Here is a 22,368-nt window from a genome sequence, read left to right as displayed (position 1 = left end):
AAAGAGATAAAGCCAAGGCAAATTTACCAGCTGAACATAATTGGGGTCAGCCCGAAGATTTCGAAAAACTATAAGCAGAGAAAGCCAAATTCATTGCAAACCATCCTTATGGCATCATGCCCTCCACTTTGTGAAACAGAAACATTTTTCTTGCTGTCCTGACAACTTTGATGGTGGTAATTTGCAAAGATATAAATTACGATTTAAAGAAAGGTCAAAAATAATCTATTCCAGCTGTGGTTTGAGAAAGTTAATTTGAATTTTAAAGTAAAGCAAAGTCTTTTCTCGTTTCTCTCTTGCCATACAAGATTCTTAATATAGCTGACTCCTAACAGATATAATTGCATGACATCAGTAGAGCATTCCAAAGGCATATGCAAAGGGAAAAAAAATCTGCCAATAGTTTTAAGAGGAATCATTGATTTATTCATTGGAATAACAAATCATGTATGGTGGCTGCCTGGACACAAACAAAGGTTGGTCTTCTCTTAACATGGCACCCAAACTCTTTTCTCTGCTCATCCAACTTCCCATGGTGGTCACCTCCAGTTTTTGGTTAGCACTTTGTTTGGTTGTTCACTCTAGAGTTCACTGAGGACTACAATCTGCTCGAGAAAAGTCATCCTTCTGTTTACTACACATCATTTCCTGTTGTCTTCCTATTCTGTCATTGAAGCTATTGGAAAACTAATAGAACACTCTCTCAACCTCAGATTGTTTTTGCTTTTAGGTTATTTTGGTGAGGTAGAAATTTTCAGTTATGTGATTGATTTTCCTCAAATTTTTTCTTGATGTGGAAAGAATCTTAGTGCAGATTATATGAAATAGACATATTTATTTGGCCAACTCCCAACTGTTCTGATTAGATTAACTTCCTTTTGGTCTTATTTGTCTAAATTTTCTGCCAAAGGTTCAGAGCACTTTTTTGAAAGAGTTCTTTGTAAGATGGGTGACTTGGCAAACTAATATCATTAGTAAAAGATGTGAGAATGAAAGTATATACCCTACAGAAAAATAGTCAATAAATTTGAATATGAAATTAGACATGGCAAAGTTAATTTTGTTGATTTCTTGGAATTATAATGGGATAAATTTCCAAATATTTATGTTATGCAATTTCCTGATCAATTTCTCATTCCTAGAATTATTATGGATGTTCCTAAAGAAATTTTAAATGTTATGCTTTGTTATTTGATGATATTTCAGATTGAAACAAGTATACATACTGGAAGGTTAAACAAAGAAATAATTAGATTTCTCTGTTTCTCTTAGTCTCTTCCTTCTAGGATTACATTCACCAAGGCAGATCCTATACAGGAACATAAAATGTCTTACTATTTTTAATGTCTGATACCATATAGAGTATCATATAGAGTATATTTTCCAACTACAACAAAATTAAACTAGAATTCTAGAGAAAGAAGATATCTGGAAAATTCCCAATTATTTGGAGGCCTAAAAACTCACTGTTACGTAAGCTATTAGTCAAAGAAGAAATCAAGAGTGTTCTACAAAAAATAAAAGTTGCATATAAATGAAAAGAAAACATACCAAATTTTAAGAGTGTTTTAAGCTCTAAAGTGTTCCTTAGAGTTTTTGCCAAAACTTCTAGAATGAACACAGGATAAAATCTTTATATCACTAGGTAAGCAAAAATTCTTACAGCACAAAGAACATGAGTCGTAAAAGCAAAAAATGATGAATTAGATTTCATCAAAGTTAAAAACTTGGTCTTTGAAAGACACCATTTAGAAATTAAAAGGTAAGTGGAAGAAAATATTAACACTACATATTCTGACAAATAATTTATGTCCAGAATATATTAAGAACTCTTAGAACTCAGTAAGATAATTTTTAAAATAAGCAAAAGATTAGAACTGAAAACTCACAAAAGAAAATGTATAAATGGACTATAAGCATATGAAAAGATGTTCATCATCATTAGTCATGAGGGAAATGCAAATTAAAAGCAACAGTAAAATACCATTACACGTCTAATAGAATAGCTAAAATTGAAATAATAGACAGTGCCAAACGTTGCCAAGGATATGGGGCAACTGAAACTTTTATCATTGTTATAGGAAAAGTAAATTTTTACAATCACTTTGGTTAACAATTTGGCTTTTTTTTTTTTTTTATAAGGTTAAGCATCCATTAGCATAAACTCTGCAGTTCCACTCCTAGGTATTTGTCCAGGAGAAATGAAAACATTTGTCTACATAAAAACTTATGATAAATGTTCATAATAACTGTGTTCATAATAGTAAGAAACTAAAAACCAAAAGTCTATCAAGAGATGAATCAATAAACACATTATAGTATATCCATACATTGGAACACTTCTCAGAATCAAAAAGGAACAAATCTTTGATACATGTCACCATATAAGTGAATATAAAAAACATTATAAAAGTAAAAGAAGTATGCATAAAGGAAAATGATTCTATTTTGTTAAATTCTACAAAATGGAAACCAATTTATAATGATGGCGAGCATATTGGTGATTGCCTAGGGCCAAAGATGGGAGTGTAGACTTGAGTTCGAAGAAACCCTTTTCTTTTGTGGTGGTTGCTTTGGTGTATATGTTTCTCAAGACCCACTGAACTGTACACTTAAAAAGGGTACATTTTCTTATATGCAAATTATGCCTTGATAATATTAATTTTCTTTAAAAAGTCAACAAAAAACCCACCAAGACTAACATTGTGTTGATGTACTAATGTATGGAATTTTTCCCTGTTGCTTTATATTTGTTCTACTCTGTCCCCCTTTTTTTTTTTAATGTGCAAGAATTTCTTCTATAACAGAAAAGCATTAATATTTTTAAAATCTCTTATACAAATTTCTGTACAGATTATTCTATTGCATTTCATCCTGCCTGTAATGTCTTTGCTTTTCTAAAAAAAAATTAGAGCGCTGAAAGAGTATTAGAGAGGATATCTAACATATTTTCCATCTCCAGGCTGTTTTAAAGTAAAAAACCCCTCACACACAAGGTCCTCCACATGCTTTATTTGCTAAAGAATTATATGGGCTGAAGAGCTTGGCAGAGTGATTGTTTATGATCACTCAGCTGCCTCATCCTGACCTCTCTGTAGTAAAAGTTCAGCTTCTTTGGAACAGAAGGGATAGTGTTTCTTTTAGCATTTCCACAGGGAACTGTTGACCTCTCCTTGCTCTCTTTGTTCCTCCTGTCTTAAGGACACTTTAGCAAGGTTAATATTGAAGACTCCCAACTTTTACAGGCAGTATGATTAAGCAGGTTGTTGAAATGGTATGAGGGTAATTTTGTGTACATTAATTTAAAAAAAATAAAAAGGAATACCTAGGCACAAGGCCATGTTGTCCTCCACTACTTAGTAAATTTAATTAAATTGGCCTGTTCCTAGGAGAGGTTTTCTGCTTGAGATTGGCTGGTAAGTACAGGCAACATTTACAAAACTCTGTTTGAATAGGTGTTCAATTAGATTTTCCAATTTAGGCTGCACTGAGCTGATGTACATTTTTGAGTGATTTTGTGCATTTTGATTTTTAATTTTCTGGGTCATGTTTTCAAGTACTATGGAAGCCAAGAGAACAAACTTGATGAATGAGTGAAATCAAAGAAGAAACAAAGCATTCTTAATAGATTGAAAGAAGCCAAAGAAAATATTCACAGGTTTCTTCATTTATCTTTTAGTGACAATTTTTATTGTCATTCATTCACTTATTCATTGTTATGTGCTCTGTCACTTATTCCTTTATTCTTCTATTTGTTCATATGTTCACAAATATTTGTTGAGTATTTACTAAGTACCCAGACCTTGATGATACAGAAATAGCAATAACAGCTACTATTTTCTGAACATCTCAAGGTTTGTAGAACTGCCTACATTTCATTGCTAATCCTTAAACCATGTCTGGAAATGAGGTATAATTATACCTATTTTCTAAATGGAAAAAATGAGACTGAGCCAGGATTTGAACTCACATGTCACTGATTCAAAAACCCATAGTCATCTTACTAAACCACTCTACCTCCCAGATCATACTTTAGAGACAAGCTAAAAAGGTCTATTAATGATAAGGACAGCATAACAAGCTGGAAAGACTAGATATCTAGGAAGTAGGAATTCTAGTCTTGGCTGTGACAAACTAGACTAATCATCTTGGAAAGAAACTTTATCGATATCAGATTTATGTATAAATCCTCATAAAAGGAAATATATTCAATTATTTTTATGATCTACCCTTCTGGTTTTAAGTATTACTGAATGCTTTCATTTCTGCTTTGAAAATTATATACAGTTGACTTGAGAGCTCAATTTTCAGAGATTTTGTAATGTTTTAAATTATTATTTCACTTTCTGTTTTTTTCACCTTTCTAACTAGCTCATCAGTTAAGTTCCAAAATGAAAAAGAGAGGTATTGGATACCTAACCTGGGGACAAGTCAGATGTTGAACTCTCAGTGGATTCCCCAAAACATCAAGCAAATTGTAAGACGGATGGCTCTTCAGGTCTAGTTTCTCACTTACCATTTGGCCTTGGTCCTCGAACACGACATTAAAATGATGTTCTCAATTCAGTGATTTTTAAGCATTTTAATCTTAATTAAAGAATAAAGAAAAAGTTGTGTTCACTGAGCTCAAATGCCTGCCAAGTGTGAGAAAACTATATCTCAGCTGTATGTACTGTTACACAGTGTTCTTGGAACTTCTCATATGTCATTCTGTCTGTTCATGTGCAATCTGATAACTAACTACAATTAACAAATTAAATATTTATATATGCTACTGCATACTCAGTCCATATGTGCAAAATATTGCAAGTTTCTCAGTAGCATTTAGCATCACCCACTGTTATGTTAGTTTCCTGAACTAGACCTTATGGTGTCTTATGACATATGCCCCCAAAGCATGCACTTTCCTTGTTTTGTGTGTTTATAGTAGAGCTCAAGTTAGCCTTGGTAAGGTGACCAGTTTGTTCTCTAATGAAAGTCAGCACCACCAACACAGAGTTCTCTCTCCTTTTCCTCTGTGTTACTCATGTGCTTAACTTACAAGTGTGTCCCCAGTGAGCAGTGTTCAGCCATATGGGCTAGCCAGTTACTATTTTATTTATAAAAATTCCGATCATTGTCCAAGCACAAGTGATTGAGAGCACACACTGAGAGCCCCATAAAGGACTTTTAAACTTTCAACAGATACACACTCTAAAACCAGCACTTGAACAATAAGAAAAACTTGTTGACTTAAAAACTTTCCTGAAACTGAAAATCCGTAAATGGAAGGAAAGCTAGCCTCTGATGCACTTCTGAATTAAGTCAAGGGACATCCAACAGTGGAAGGAATGTGGGGCAGCTGCCCTCAATAAAATATTGGTAGGTGGGCCCCCCAACCTTCCTGAGGCTGATTGCATTACAGTGAGTAGACGAGGACAGTGAGAGGAAGCCAGGCTCTACCTGCAAGCTTAGGATTGCCTGTAACCTTATTTACCAGAAAAGTTCAAGCTTTCCCAATTAAATCACGACACAAGAGAGAAAGAGAAAAAGAGGAGACAGAGAAGAGGGGGAGGTGAAGAAGAAGGTAAGATGGTTGACATGCCCCTGGCTGGGTTCCAGTGTTGTGCTACTGAACTAATGATAGAGCCGATCCAAACTGCTGAAATCTGATGATGAGAGAGAGGCCCTGTTTATCAGAACAGGATAAGTAAGAATGTCTCTAACCAAACACAGCTAATGTCTAGTTCCAGGGGATATTGATGCAATTAATTTATGACCTCTGTGTTTTTTTGGAATATAAACCTTGTTAATAATGCAAAGTCTCTTGAAACATACAATTCCACAGCTCTTAAGAACACCCTTGAAAAGAAGGTACTTTATACCACCATAATGGCATCATGTCACTGGCGTTTGAAGCAGGGAGGGATGCATTCTTTCCCATCTCTTTATACTGCAATAGATTTGTGGTGAGATGTTTAAGAGGCTCCTGCCATCTCAAACTGTTTCCTTCAAGCACTGACCGTGAACTGGGCTCAGAGGTGATTTGGACACTTGACATTTTTTTTTTTTTTTTTTTTGCGGTACACGGGCCTCTCACCGTCGCGGCCTCTCCCGCCGCGGAGCACAGGCTCCGGACGCGCACGCCCAGCGGCCACGGCTCACTGGCCCAGCCGCTCCGCGGCACGTAGGATCCTCCCGGACCGGGGCACGAACCCGCGTCCCCCGCACCGGCAGGCGGACTCCCAACCACTGCGCCACCAGGGAAGCCCTACACTTGACATTTTCAAGGGCAAACATTTCTCCTGATGTGATATAGAGAGAAAGACAGGAAGAAAAGACGATTTTATCACTCTGCTTTACTCCTACCAAGCCAAACTTAGAGACACGAGAAGAACTGAAAAATGGAGATTCCAACACAGAGCTTGCAGTGCCTAATTGTATGCTGTAGAAATTAATGGCATAAATGCTTACCAAGGAAGAAAAATATGCAGCGCTATTTAAGCAATGGTTTAAACAAATATAGCTTATTTTCAGTTAAAAGTGCTAACGTGGCCACTCACAGCCAAATCTCTTTGCAGGGCCTGTCCCGGCACTGTTTTCCCCACCGTGACAGATTGGAATTAATTGAAAAGTTGCTAGTTTAGAGCTGTCGCTGAAAACTTGCATGGTGAAATAGAATCGGCCTGGTGATTGTCCTTCAGTCTATTTTTACATAGCCTCCTTATCCTGGTCATCATTTTTTTTAGGAACTAATATGAATATTTCCTATAGCCATCAAAAACATTTAACAAGGGGGAGTACTTACTTCTACCTAAAAATGTTCGAAGTCTCAGAGATGATTGCTGTTCCTGATTCTTGTTTTTCACCATCAGTGAGCTTTGTGTGTCCTATTTATGACATGGGATGGTTTTTAAAGAGCTATTTGAAACCCAGTTAGCGTGCCCTCAGAAGGAGGTGTGCTGAGCAAACTGAAATAAATATTCTCTGGGAGAGTGAGAGAAGTGAAAATAAGGTGACAGGTAGGAAATTAAGGAGTTAACGGATCTAATTGTCCCCAGTTGGGAATTCTCATTGCCATATTTATTTAAATCATTTTCCTCAAACTTCTATTTCAGTACATAGTGCTATTAAAAGATAAACTGAGGCATATTTTTAAAATTTGAGATTTTATTTAAACAAAAGTCTTTTATAGGCAGAAGGGAGCAGGAACAAGGAAGTTATACCAGGCCAAAAAGTGGGTTGGTTATTACAAGGTTACTTTTTTTAGGGGGTGGCAGGAATCTATCAGATAGGTTTAAGATTCCACACCTGGGAGAGCTGAAGCCATAATTAAGGTAAGTTTTCATTTGGTGACGTGGGGCTTAGCATAAGCAACTCCATTTTGAGCCTGTAGTCTTGTTTTTAACACTACTCTATGTGCCTTTGTGTATCTTCAGTGACAAAACTGGGCTCAGTCATTGTCATCTCATGGTCAAAACTCCTTCATGAAATTTATCAGGAGATTTCTGTGTTGAGAGCCACACTGTACACAAACTTTATGAGCCTTTTCAATGGAAATAGAAGGCCTGGTTGCTAACCAAAAGTAATAACTTGCCTCTATTTTAGTAAATATCAGTCAGTAATTAGCATGGTGACTGAGGTCTGAAGGAGCCCAGTGTCTTGCTGCTCAAACTTTGCTCCATGAACCAACACCATGAGCATCACTTGGAGGGTGGGGTGGGGGGCTCATTGGAAATGCAGATTACCAGGCCCCTCTCCAGACTTACCTAGTCAGACTCAGCAATTTAACAAGACCTCCCATCCCCAGTGTTTTGTATGCTATTAAAACTCCAGAAGCACCTCCCCAGTGGATATGTGTGGGACACCTGGCTGAATTTCCTTGGAAAAGTCTTTGGGTCTAGAAAGTGTCCTTTACTTTTATTATTCTAATTGTTAACCACATAGTTACATCTGCTGAACAGATGGTTACATTTAGAATTTAAAAAGAAATAAGTCTTGAAAAGGCACTCCATTTTTGGACAGTGGAATTTCCACCACCTAAGGCACTACAGTCTATTCGGATGCAGGAAATAACACCCAAAGAGCAAGCCCTGCGGAAGGTGTGGAATGATGACAAACTCAATTGCACACAGGTGTAGAGGACACATAAGTAGCTGTTGGGCTGACAATATTAGCATCAGCTATGTAAGCATAATTATTGGTCAAGGGCAGATTGTTGTAAAACAGCTAATAAACAGGAAACATTAACTTTCCTTGCACAGGGCCTTTGCAAAACCAATATTAGGCCTATGTGTTCTGTACATGTATTTTTTCTGAAGCCAATTAACCTCTTTATTGGAAAACAAGAACTTCATTATAGTTGAACATGGCAGCTAATCCTTCACAGTAGATAACTTTCATTCAGCATGAGTGGAATGCGTTGTGTTTACTTCACTGACTGACATTCCTGTACAATTAAAAGAAAGATTAATTGTTTAATTTCCTCAACATTGGGTGCTTAGTGAAGGCTAGGAGATCCATAAAACTAAAAACTATAGTTTTTCATTCACCCAAGGCCAAGGAGCTGCGGAAATTTATTTTGGGGCAGTATATATCTTTTTATTATCCTGACCATGTGTAAGGATGGGTGAAGGCTTTGGGTACCTTTGTAGAATAAATTTTTATTATATTTCTTCCATATAACTTTTAAGGTTCAGACTGAGATAAGATATGAGCCTACAGATTTGTCAAATCACTTTGATGTTTCAGACTTAGATTTTTGGCTGACACACAACACGTGGAAGAAGCCAATGGAAAAGAATAATAAAAATACAGGCAATGGCCACTTTAGTAGACATACAAAACTGGAAATATATTTCATAATAACAACCTGTACTGTTAAAGTGAGTCCACCCAAAGTTGCAGAAAGAAATTTCATGAGCAAAGGTGCAAAGTCATTGACTTGCTGAATTTGCTTGGAAATCAAGTAAAAGAATCTCGAAGACCAGGGTGTCAAAGCATGAGTATGGCAGCTTTGTGTGTGTGTGTGTGTGTGTGTGTGTGTGTGTGTGTGTGTCCTTTGGTATTCTTGTTATTCTATACTCATGTTTCATCCTCTTACCCTCATCCCCCCACTCCTCCAATCTTTCAGATTCCCTGACTCCAATGCCCCATTTCTTCTGTCTTGACTCTCTTCTGCATATATCTAAATTAAAGTCTATTCATCCCTATTTCACCCCTATGGCTGAAGACTCTTTTTTTTTTTTTAACATCTTTATTGGAGTATAATTGCTTTGCAATGGTGTATTAGTTTCTGCTTTACAGCAAAGTGAATCAGTTATACATATACATATGTTCCCATATCTCTTCCCTCTTGCATCTCCCTCCCTCCCACCCTCCTTATCCCACCCCTCTAGGTGGTCACAAACCACCGAGCTGATCTCCCTGTGCCATGCGGCTGCTTCCCACTAGCTATCCACCCTACGTTTGGTAGTGTATATATGTCCATGCCACTCTCTCACTTCGTCACAACTTACCCTCCCCCCCCATATCCTCAAGTCCATGTTCTAGTGGGTCTGTGTTTTGTTCCCATCCTACACCTAGGCTCTTCATGACATTTTTTTTCTTAGATTCCATATATATGTGTTAGCATATGGTATTTGTTTTTATCCTTTTGACTTACTTCACTCTGTATGACAGACTCCAGGTCCATCCACCTCACTACAAATAATTTGTTTCTTTTTATGGCTGAGTAATATTCAATTGTATATATGTGCCACATCTTCTTTATCCATTCATCTTTTGATGGACACTTAGGTTGTTTCCATGTCCTGGCTACTGTAAATAGAGGTGCAATGAACATTGTGGTACATGACTCTTTTTGAATTATGGTTTTCTCAGGGTATATGCCCAGTAGTGGGATTGCTGGGTCATATGGTAGTTCTATGTGTAGGTTTTAGTGGTTTTTTTTTTTGTGTGTGTGTGTGTGTGTGTGTGTGTGTGTGTGCTACGTGGGCCTCTCACTGTTGTGGCCTCTCCAGTTGCGGAGCACAGGTTCCGGAGGCACAGACCCGGTGGCCATGGCTCATGGGCCCAGCTTCTCTGTGGCATGTGGGATCCTCCCGGACCAGGGCACGAGCCTGTGTCTCCTGCATCGGCAGGCAGACTCTCAACCACTGTGCCACCAGGGAAGCCCCTATTTGTAGTTTTTTAAGGAACCTCCATACTGTTCTCCATAGTGGCTGTATCAATTTACATTCCCACCAACAGTGCAAGAGGTTTCCCTTTTCTCCACACCCTCTCCAGCATTTATTGTTTCCAAATTTTTTGATGATGGCCATTCTGACAGGTGTGAGGTGATATCTCATTGTAGTTTTGATTTGCATTTCTCTAATGATTAATGATGTTGAGCATTCTTTCATGTGTTTGTTGGCAATCTGTATATCTTCTTTGGAGAAATGTCTATTTAGGTTTTCTGCCCATTTTTGGATTAGGTTGTTTGATTTTTTGTTATTGAGCTGCATGAGTTGCTTATAAATTTTGGATATTAATCCTTTGTCAGTTGCTTCATTTGGAACTCTTTTCTCCCATTCTGAGGGTTGTCTTTTGGTCTTGTTTATGGTATCCTTTGTTGTGCAAAAGCTTTTAAGTTTCATTAGGTCCCATTTGTTTATTTTTGTTTTTATTTCCATTTCTCTGGGAGGTGGGTCAAAAAGGATCTTGCTGTGATTTATGTCATAGAGTGTTCTGCCTATGTTTTCCTCTAAGAGTTTGATAGTGTCTGGCCTTACGTTTAGGTCTTTAACCAATTTTGAATTTATTTTTGTGTATGGTGTTAGGTAGTGTTCTAATTTCATACTTTTACATGTACGTGTCCAGTTTTTCCCAGCACCACTTATTGAAGAGGCTGTCTTTTCTCCACTGTATATTCTTGCCTCCTTTATCAAAGATAAGGAGACCATATGTGCGTGGGTTTATCTCTGGGCTTTCTATCCTCTTCCATTGACATATATTTCTGTTTTTGTGCCAGAACCATACTGTCTTGATTACTGTAGCTTTGTAGTATAGTCTGAAGTCAGGAAGCCTGATTACTCCAACTCCATTTTACATTCTCAAGAGTGCTTTGGCTATTCGGGGTCTTTTGTGTTTCCATACAAATTGTGAAATTTTTTGTTCTAGTTCTGTAAAAAAATGTCAGTGGTAGTTTTGATAGGGATTGCATTAAATCTGTAGATTGCTTTGGGTAATAGAGTCATTTTCACAATGTTGATTCTTCCAATCCAAGAACATGGTATATCTCTGCATCTATTTGTATCATCTTTAATTTCTTTCATCAGTGTCTTATAATTTTCTGCATACAGGTCTTTTGTCTCCTTATGTAGGTTTATTCCTAGATATTTTATTCTTTTTGTTGCAATGATAAATGTGAGTGTCTTCTTAATTTCACTCTCAGATTTTTCATCATTAGTGTATAGGAATGCAAGAGATTTCTGTGCATTCATTTTGTATCCTGCTACTTTACCAAATTCATTGATTAGCTCTAATAGTTTTCTGGTAGCATCTTTAGGATTCTTTATGTATAGTATCATGTGATCTGCAAACAGAGACAGGTTTACTTCTTCTTTTCCAATTTGGACTCCTTTTATTTCTTTTTCTTCTCTGATTGCTGTGGCTAGAGCTTCCAAAACTATGTTGAATAAGAGTGGTGAGAATGGGCAACCTTGTCTTGTTCTTGATCTTAGTGGAAATGGTTTCAGTTTTTCACCATTCAGGATGATGTTGGCTGTGGGTTTGTCATATATGGCCTTTATTATGTTGAGGAAAGTTCCCTCTATGCCTACTATCTGCAGGGTTTTTATCATAAATGGGTGTTGAATTTTCTTAAAAGCTTTCTCTGCATCTATTGAGATGATCATATGGTTTTTCTCCTTCAGTTTGTTGATATGGTGTATCACGTTGATTGATTTGCATATATTGAAGAAACATTGCATTCCTGGAATAAACCCCACTTGATCATGGTGTATGATCCTTTTAATGTGCTGTTGGATTCTGTTTGCTAATATTTTGTTGAGGATTTTTTCATCTATGTTCATCAGTGATGTTGGCCTGTAGCTTTCTTTCTTTGTGACATCTTTGTCTGGTTTTGGTATCAGGGTGATGGTGGCCTTGTAGAATGAGTTTTGAAGTGTTCCTCCCTCTGACATAATTTGGAAGAGCTTTAGAAGGGTAGGTGTTAGCTCTTCCCTAAATGTTTGCTAGAATTTGCCTGTGAAGCCATCTGGTCCTGGGCTTTTGTTTGTTGGAAGATTTTTAATCACTGTTTCAATTTCAGTGCTTGTGATTGGCCTCTTCTTATTTTCTATTTCTTCCTGGTTCAGTCTCAGCAGGTTGTGCATTTCTAAGAATTTGTCCATTTCTTCCAGGTGGTCCATTTTATTGGCATACAGTTGCTTGTAGTAATCTCTCATAATGTTTTATATTTTGGCAGTGACCATTGTTACTTCTCCTTTTTCATTTCTAAATCTATTGATTTGAGTCTTCTCCCTTTTTTTCTTGATGAGTCTGGCTAATGGCTTATCAATTTTGTTTATCTTCTCAAAGAACCAGCTTTTAGTTTTAATGATCTTTGCTATCATTTCCTTTATTTCTTTTTCAAATATATCTGTTCTGATCTTTATGATTTCTTTCCTTCTGCTAAATTTGGGGGATTTTTGTTCTTCTTTCTCTAATTGCTTTAGGTGCAAGGTTAGGTTGTTTATTCAAGATGTTTCCTGTTTCTTAAGGTAGGATTGTATGGCTATAAACTTCCCTCTTAGAATTGCTTTTGCTGCATCCCATAGGTTTTGGGTCATCGTGTCTCCATTGTCATTTGTTTCTAGGTATTTTTTGATTTCCTCTTTGATTTCTTCAGTGATCACTTCGTTATTAAGTAGTGTATTGTTTACCCTCCACATGTTTGTAGTTTTTACAGATCTTTTCCTGTAATTGATAACAAGTCTCATAGCATTGTGGTCAGAAAAGATACTTGATACAATTTCAGTTTTCTTAAATTTACCAAGGCTAGATTTGTGACCCAAGATATGATCTATCCTGGAGAATGTTCCATGAGCACTTGAGAAAAATGTGTATTCTGTTGTTTTTGGATGGAATGTCCTATAAATATCAATTAAGTCCATCTTGTGTAATGTATCATTTAAAACTTGTGTTTCCTTATTTATTTTCATTTTGGATGATCTGTCCATTGGTGAAAGCGGAGTGTTAAAGTCCCCTGCTATGATTGCGTTACTGTCAATTTTTCCTTTTATGGCTTAGTATTTGCCTTATGTATTGAGGTGCTCCTATGTTGGGTGCATAAATATTTTCAATTGTTATATCTTCTTCATGGATCGATCCCTTGATCATTATGTGTCCTTCTTTGTCTCTTGTAATAGTCTTTATTTTAAAGTCTATTTTGTCTGATTTGAGAATTGCTACTCCAGCTTTGTTTTGACTTCCATTTGCATGGAATATATTTTTCTATTCCCTCACTTTCAGTCTTTATGTGTCCCTAGGTCTGAAGTGGGTCTCTTGTAGACAGCATATATACGGGTCTTGCTTTTGTTTTCATTCAGCCAATCTGTGTCTTTTGGTGGGAGCATATAATCCATTTACATTTAAGGTAATTATTGATATGCATGTTCCAATTACCATTTACTTAATTGTTTTGGGTTTGTTCTTGTAGGTCTTTTCCTTCTCTTGTGTTTCTTGCCTAGAGAAGTTCCTTTAGCATTTGTTGTGAAGCTGGTTTGGTAGTGCTGAACTCTCTCAGCTTTTGCTTGTCTGTAAAGGTTTTAATTTCTCCATCAAATCCGAATGAGATCCTTGCTGGGTAGAGTAATCTTGGTTGTAGGTTTTTCTCCTTCATCACTTTAAATATGTTCTGCCACGCCCTTCTGGCTTGCAGAGTTTCTGCTGAAAGATCAGCTGTTAACCTTATGGGGATTCCCTTGTGTGTTATTTGTTGTTTTTCCCTTGCTGCTTTTAATATGTTTTCTTTATATTTAATTTTTGATAGTTTGATTCATATGTGTCTTGGTGTGTTTCTCCTTGGATTTATCCTGTATGGCACTCTCTGTGCTTCCTGGACTTGATTAATTATTTCCTTTCCCATATTAGGGAAGTTTTCAACTATAATCTCTTCAAATATTTTCTCAGTCCCTTTCTTTTTCTTCTTCTTCTGGGACCCCTATAATTTGAATGTTGGTGCATTTAACATTGTCCCAGAGGTCTCTGAGACTGTCCTCACTTCTTTTCATTCTTTTTTCTTATTGTGCTCTGCAGTAGTTATTTCCACTATTTTATCTTCCAGGTCACTTATCCATTCTTCTGCCTCAGTTATTCTGCTATTGATCCCATCTAGAGTATTTTTAATTTCCTTTATTGTGTTGTTTATCATTGCTTGCTTCCTCTTTAGTTCTTCTATGTTTTTTTGCATTTTGTCTATTCTATTTCCAAGATTTTGGATCATCTTTACTATCATTATTCTGAATTCTTTTTCAGGCAGACTGCCTATTTCCTCTTCATTTGTTAGGTCAGGTGGGTTTTTACCTCGCTCCTTCAACTGCTGTCTGTGAAAACTCTTTTGTTCCCTTATTTTTGAAAGCTGCTCCAATGCCTGAAGTTGTAGAGATACGAATATCTAAGGCTGACCCCTCGATGAGTGCTGTTCAATAGAAAGATAATGTGAGCTATCTGTGTATTTTTAAATTAAATTGTAATTTGAAATTTTCTGATAGCCATGTTAAAAAGTGAAACAAATTCATTTTAACAATATTTATATTTAACCCAATATATCCAAATGATTATCATTTCAACATGTAATCAATATAAAAGTATTATTGAGATATTTTTACATTTTTTTGTGATTTGAAATCCTACATGTATTTCATATTTACTGCATATCTCAGTCAAGATTAGGCCCACTGCAAATGTTCAGTAGCCACATGTGAGTAGAGACTTATCTTATCATCAGATGATACACTTTATACACAAAGGTCTTATTTTTTTTTTGCCATGAATGTAAAATGCTGTTTACAAACAAGAACAGTATATGTTTTAAACCCAGAGAAGATACATCTTCATCAGTGTTCATCAAGGACTAACATATCGGACTTCAGAGTGTTTGTTGAACTATGGGCAATCTGAAAAATATTACTTTCATGACATCTTTTAATGTTATCATCTCTTGTTAAAAACTTAAAATCCTTCATCTGTGCAAACACAACTACATACTTTTTTCCCCATTCATTTTTGGGTGAGGATTGTACGAGAGAGTACATTGAAGCTGACTCACTTCCCCTAAAAGGCCCTTGCACACACATCTTCTCATTTACGTTCTCCCAGAAAAAACAAGGGACTTGGATAATTCACCCTGAAAAAATGCAACTTTCACCACTTATGTTGTGCTTTCCATTAAGGTTTTAAAATAAATTACAGCTTTGGCTGTCCTTCACATGTCATGTTATCTCTAAAATATTTGTGAAGTCTGTACCCTACCATCTACCCTCCTTTTAAACTTTCCTCTACCTCCTGACAAGAGATATGTGCAATACACCTTTTTGTCAGAAAAGCCCATTAGGTATCTTCCCTTTCAAGGACTTTCAAAATCTCTTACGTTTGTTCTGCCAATTCAGGCTACCTTTAGCAAAGGGGAGAACATAATCTTCATTGTCAACTTTGTGACTGAGATCACAGGGAAAGCTCTAAAATGGGCTCATCAAAGACAGCTTATAATATCTGTTATGGCACAAGTTACAAAAACTATAAGGAAATACAGGGAGCCCCCAATTAAAGAATACTGGAAGGTTGAAAACCCAAACCTTTTAAACAGATCCATCAGAGGGGGTTTCTCTCCATCTCAAAATGATTCTTCTTCTCACCACAGGATTGCCTTAAATCAAATTCTCTCCCTCTTCCTTGCATTTAAGTGTTTGTTTATAAATCAATAACTACTTCAAAGAGAGACTGGAGAAAAGAGAAAAGGAAAGCTACAGTGATGGGAATTGGTGTCAAACTGAGATTAATCAAAAAGGAAGAAAAACCATTTCTAAACCAGCCGTAAGTCAAAGGGGAAATTACATCCACTGTTTAAATGTTCAGTTTCTTCATTTTCACCTTAATCTGTGCCTGAACAATTTATGAATGAAATTCTACAATGACCTTACTTAATATGAATGCCTTACCCACCCCTATCCACCATCATTCCATATGTCCACAGAGAGTCAGATTTCCAGTTTCATTCCAGACAACTCCACAGTGTCCCTTTGAGATGATGGCCACTGATTAATGTTTGTCTGAGGAGTGTAGCTGCATGTTTTTAGAGCTGTTGGAAAGCCAATTCTTACCAAAAACAGCTGCAAAACCAGACTGACTTTTAACCTCCCCTGTTGAATGCAGGAACTCTTGGCACAATTACAGTGCAAGTAGCACAGGACCTAAGGGGTTACCATTATAGAAACAGACTTGGCCAGCAGGAAATGTTTACATCCTGCATGAAACCCTGATGTTTGACATGAAACTGGAACTGCTCACCATGGTTTCAGAAAACAAAAGTCTCCATCTTTGAAATAGCCTCATAGCCCAAGCAAACAAATATTCCTATTTCTTTACCATCAAATGGCCTTCCTCCCAACTACTCCTTTCATTGAACTGTTTCTATGTTCTGTAGATACAGGAAATAAACAGCCCGGCAGTGTTCTGTGTAATGAAATACAAGCCACTTCCACCAAGAATAACATGCAGTAAGCAACAACAAAAAGCGATGGACTCTGGGTTGATCATTGCAATTCCTCAAGCATCTCCTAAGTAAGGAAATTATATTTTCATAAAAATGAACTGCAAGAGTAAGATAGCCAGCTTGCATTATTAACTTACTGAATTTGAAACTTGGAGCTCAAGAGGTAGTAAGGACATGCTGCCTTTCACTAGATTCTCCATTACCAAACATAACCATGTGAAGAGGGTGGAAATGAGAGAGAGAAGCCTGGGTTAAGCAGTTGAGGATCTAGAAGAGAGAAGTTAAAGCCCTTTTCCAATCTCCAGCAGCCCTTGGCAATGTTATAGTACCAGAAAACCACCTGGTCACCCAGTTTCCTGCCAGTAATTGGACAAAGAATGGAGGCTATTAAAGCTCCCAAAGGACTGTTAATTAGTTTAATGAGCAATCTACACCTGATGCCCGATTATTGCTCCTCCCCACCAGCAAAAAATTAAAAGGACAGGAAACTCAGTAGTGGGCTCTTTTTATCATCTTTTAACATGGCCAATATATGCATTTTTTTAAAAAAAGCAAACCACTGGTTTTGTTCTTTTCTTTGGTGAGATACAGCACCTCTCTGACCTCTCAGAGGTCAGACAGTTTGGTTTTGACTTCAGCAGGCTACTATGATTAGACTATAAGTATATTGGTTTGTTGCTTCTTGTGTTAAGATCACCATGCAAATGCACCCACTTCCTAAGTGCAAAAGGCCAAAAGGAAATCAGGCAGCCAAAAGGAAATTGTGCAGAATCATTCCACTTGCAATCTTATTCAGAATTCATAAGCATATATGTACAAGAGAATGTTGGAAAGGCTTTGAGGCAATGTGTTGGGGAAAAAAATGGTTTTTTTTGTTGGGAACATTCTGATTATTTGGATAATCATATGAATGTATTCAATCTCTCTGAGCTTCTGTTCCTTCATCTACAAGACAAATATCATCTTCTCAGGATAGTAGAATACAGTGGACAAGAGTTTAGGCTGTTCTAGACACACCCTGCATTTGAATATGAGGAGGGAAACTGCTTCTCATTTAACAATCTTAAAATTCACCATTTTTGCTGTTTCTTCATTCAAATGAGATGATCATTTAAAAAAAATGACATTGTGTATTAGCTTTCTGTTACTGCTATAATAAATCACCATGAACTTTGTGGCTTAAAACAGCACAAATTTATTATCTTGTGTTTCTCTAGGTTAGAAGTTTGACACTGGTCTCAGTGGACTAACTCCAAGGTGTTGGCAAGGTTTTGTTCTTTTCTGGAGGCTCTAGGGGAGAATCTGTTTCCTTCCCTTTTCTAGCTTCTAGGAGTCACCCACATTCCTTGGCTTGTGATCCCTGCCTCCATCTTTAAAGTCAGTAAGGTTGTAACTCTGACCACAGTCAGGAAAAGTTCTCTGATTTTTAAGGACTCATATGACTACACAGCTCACCTGGGTAATCCAAGATACTCCCCCTCATCTCAGTATCCATAACTTAATCACATCTGAAAAGTCATTTTTGCCAGGCAAGGTAACGTATTCATAGCTTCCTAGAAGTAGGTTGTGGACGTCTCTAGGGGCCATTATTCTGTCTATAATTCACTGGAAAAATGCAGAATCATATAAATGCTCTTTGTTACCTACAAGAAAATACCTGGACTCTTGACCCTGCTTTTAGGTTAAACATGGGCAACTTTAGAACATTCCATATTTGTCCAAATACTTTCCCACTCTCAAAGGTAGTATTAGAAGTAAAATTGAATAATAAAAAAATTAAAATACATTTAGTTTTTAGATCAGACTATGTACAAGATATCTTCTTAACCAGTCTATTTTAAAATATTAGTTTGTTATGGGAAAAATTAGGTAAAAAGTGTCAAATAATCTAACAAATAACATGATGAAACTATCAATTTCAAAAATAATAAGATCAGGGGAGCTTCAAGATGGTGGAAGAGTAAGACATGGAGATCAACTTCCTCCCCACTAATACATCAGAAATACATCTACACATGGAAAAACCACTACTGAACTCTGGCAGAAGATCTCAGACTTCCCAAAAGGCAAGAAACTCCCCACATACCTGAGTGGGGCAATAGAAAAAAGAAAAAATGGAGACAAAAGAATAGGGACAGAACCTGTGCCAGTGAGAGGGAGTTGTGAAGGAGGAAAGGTTTCCACACACTAGAAGGTCCTTCGTGGGTGGACACGGGGGAGGCGGTGGGGAAGTTTCAGAGCCACGGTGGAGAGCACAGCAACAGGGGTGCGGAGGGCAAAGTGGAGAGATTCCCACACAGAGGATTGGTGCTGACCAGCACTCACCAGCCCCAGAGGCTTGTCTGCTCACCCGCTGGTGTGGGTAGGGGCTGAGAGCTGAGGCTCGGGCTTTGGAGGTCAGATCCCAGGGAGAGGACTGGAGTTGGCTGTGTGAACACAGCCTGAAGGGAGCTAGTGTACCACAGCTAGCTGGGAGGAAGTCCAGGAAAAAGTCTGTAGCTGCCAAAGAGGCAAGAGACTTTTTCTTGCCTCTTTGTTTCATGGTGTGCGAGGAGAGGGGATTAAGAGGACCACTTAAAGGAGCTCTAGAGAAGGGTGCAAGCCACGGCTATCAGCGTGGACCCCAGAGATGGGCATGAGATGCTGAGACTGCTGCTGCCACCACCAAGAAGCTAGTGTGCAAGCACAGGTCACTATACACACATTCCCCCCACCCTGGAGCCTGTGCAGCCCGCCACTGCCAGGGTTCCATGATCCAGGGACAACTTCCCTGGGAGAATGCACAGCATGCATCAGGCTGGTGCAATGTCACACTGGCCTCTGCCGCCACAGGCTCACCCCACACTCTTACCCCTCCTCCCACCCCAGCCTGAGTGAGCCAGAGCCCCAGAATCAGCTGCTACTTTAACCCCATCCTGTCTGAGCAAAGAAAAGATGCCCTCTGGTGACCTATATGCAGAGGCGGGGCCAGATCCAAAGCTGAACCCCAGGAGCTGTACGATCAAAGAAAACAATTAAAAATTTCTCTGTGCAGCCTCAGGAGCAGCAGATTACATCTCAACATTCAACTTGATATACCCTGCATCACTGGACCACCTGAATAGACAACGAATCATCCCAAATTGAGGAGGTGGACATTGGGATCAATGATATATATTTTTTTCCCTTGTTCTCTTTTTGTGAGTGTGTATGTTTCTGTGTGTGATTTTGCCTGTATAGCTTTGCATTTACCATTTCTTCTAGGGTTCTGTCTGTTTCTTTTTTCTTTTTTTTTAAGTATAGATTTTAGTGCTTGTTATTACTGGTGGATTTGTTTTTTGGTTTGGTTGCTCTCTTCTTTCTTTTTTTCTTTTCTTTTTATTACTTTAAAATTTTTTTAAAATAATTATTTTTTATTTTAACAACTTTATTTTATTTTATCTCTTTCTTTCTTTCTTTCTTTCTTCCTTCCTTCCTTTCTTTCTTTCTTTCTTTCTTTCTTTCTTTCTTTCTTTCTTTCTTTCTTTCTTTCTTTCTTTCTTTCTTTCTTTCTTTCTTTCTTTCTTTCTTTCTTTCTTTCTTTCTTTCTTTCTTTCTTTTTCTTTCTCCTTTTCATTCTGAGCCATGTGGACAATACACTCTTGGTGCTATGGCCAGACATCAGGGCTGTGCCTCTGAGGTGGGAGAGCCAAGTTCAAACATTGGTGCACCAGAGACCTCCCAGCTCCACATAATATCAAGTGGGGAAAATCTCCTAGAGATCTCCATCTCAACACCAAGGCCCAGCTCCAGTCAATGACCAGCAAGCTACAATGTTGGACACCCTATGCCAAAAACCCAGCAAGACAGGAAAACAATGCCACCCATTAGCAAAGAGGCTGCCTAAAATCATAATAAGGTCACAGACACCCCAAAACACACCACCAGACGTGGACCTGCCCACCAGAAAGACAAGATCCAGCCTCATTCACCAGAACACAGGAACTAGTCCCTTCCACCAGGATGCCTACACAACCCACTGAACCAACCTTAGCCACTTGGGGCAGACTCCAAAAACAACAGGAAATACGAAAGTGTAGCCTGTGAAAAGGAGACCCCAAACACAGATAAGCAAAACGAAAAGACAGAGAAACACACAGGAGATGAAGGAGCAAGGTAAAAACCCACCAGACCAAACAAATGAAGAGGAAACACTCAGTCTACCTGAAAAAGAATTCAGAATAATGATAGTAAAGATGATCCAAAATCTTGGAAATAGAATGGAGAAAATACAAGAAACGTTTAACAAGGACCTAGACAAACTAAGGAGCAAATAAACAATGATGATCAACACAATAAATGAAATTTAAAATTCTCTAGAAGGAATCAAGAGAGAATAACTGAGGCAGAAGAACGGATAAGTGACCTGGAAGATAAAATAGTGGAAATAACTACTGCAGAGCAGAATAAAGAAAAAAGAATGAAAAGAATGGAGAATGGTCTCAGAGACCTCTGGGACAACATTAAATGCACCAAATTTGAATTATAGGGGTCCCAGAAAAAGAAGAGAAAAAGAAAGGAACTGAGAAAATATTTGAAGAGATTATAGTTGAAAACTTCCCTATGTGGGAAAGGAGATAGTTAATCAAGTCCAGGAAGCACAGAGAGTGCCATACAGGATAAATCCAAGGAGAAACACGCCAAGACACATATTAATCAAATTATCAACAATTAAATACAAAGAAAAAACATTAAAAGCAGCAAGGGGAAAACAACAAATAACACACAAGGGAATCCCCATAAGGTTAACAGCTGATCTTTCAGCAGAAACTCTGCAAGCCAGAAGGGAGTGGCAGGACATATTCAAAGTGATGAAAGGGAAAAAGCTACAACCAAGATTACTCTACCCAGCACGGAACTCATTCAGATTTGATGGTGAAATTAAAACCTTTACAGACAATCAAAAGCTAAAAGAATTCAGCACTACCAAACTGGCTTCACAACAAATGCTAAAGGAACTTCTCTAGGCAGGAAACACAAGAGAAGGAAAGACCTACAATAACATGTACCCAAAACAATTAAGAAAATGGTAATAGGAGCATACATATCAATAATTACCTTAAATGTGAATGGAGTAACTGCTCACACCAAAAGACATAAACTGGCTGAATGAAAACAAAAACAAGACCCATATATATGCTGTCTACAAGAGACTCACTTCAGACCTAGGGACACATAAAGACTGAAAGTGAGGGGATGGAAAAAGATATTCCATGCAAATGGAAATCAAAACAAAGCTGGAGTAGCAATTCTCATATCAGACAAAATAGACTTTAAAACAAAGACTATTAAAAGAGACAAATAAGGACAATACGTAATGATCAAGGAATCAATCCAAGAAGAAGATATAACAGTTGTAAATATTTATGCACCCAACATAGGAGCACCTGAATACATAAGGCAAATACTAACAGCCATAAAAGGGGAAATCGACAGAAACACAATCATAGTAGGGGATTTTAACACCCCACTTTCACCAATGGACAGATCATCTAAAATGAAAATAAATAAGGAAACAAGCTTTAAATGATATGTTAAACAAGATGTACTTAACTGATATTTACAGGCCACTCCATCCAAATACAGCAGAATACATTTTCTTCTCAAGTGCTCAT

General features: G+C 37.6%; 1 long non-coding RNA gene across 1 annotated transcript in view; it reads right to left on the bottom strand.

Moving 5' to 3' along the window:
* Positions 1-6,862, bottom strand: part of LOC136794333 (uncharacterized) — a 30,000-nt gene extending 23,138 nt beyond the window's left edge. Inside the window, exon 1 of the long non-coding RNA XR_010840940.1 lies at positions 6,788-6,862. This is a non-coding gene — a long non-coding RNA (uncharacterized lncRNA). The remainder of the gene's footprint in view (positions 1-6,787) is intronic.
* Positions 6,863-22,368: the final 15,506 nt, after the last annotated feature.

This window comes from Kogia breviceps, chromosome 5 (genome assembly GCF_026419965.1).
Source record: "Kogia breviceps isolate mKogBre1 chromosome 5, mKogBre1 haplotype 1, whole genome shotgun sequence".
Classification (NCBI taxonomy): domain Eukaryota; kingdom Metazoa; phylum Chordata; class Mammalia; order Artiodactyla; family Physeteridae; genus Kogia; species Kogia breviceps.
This window is presented reverse-complemented; position numbering and strand designations above follow the sequence as displayed.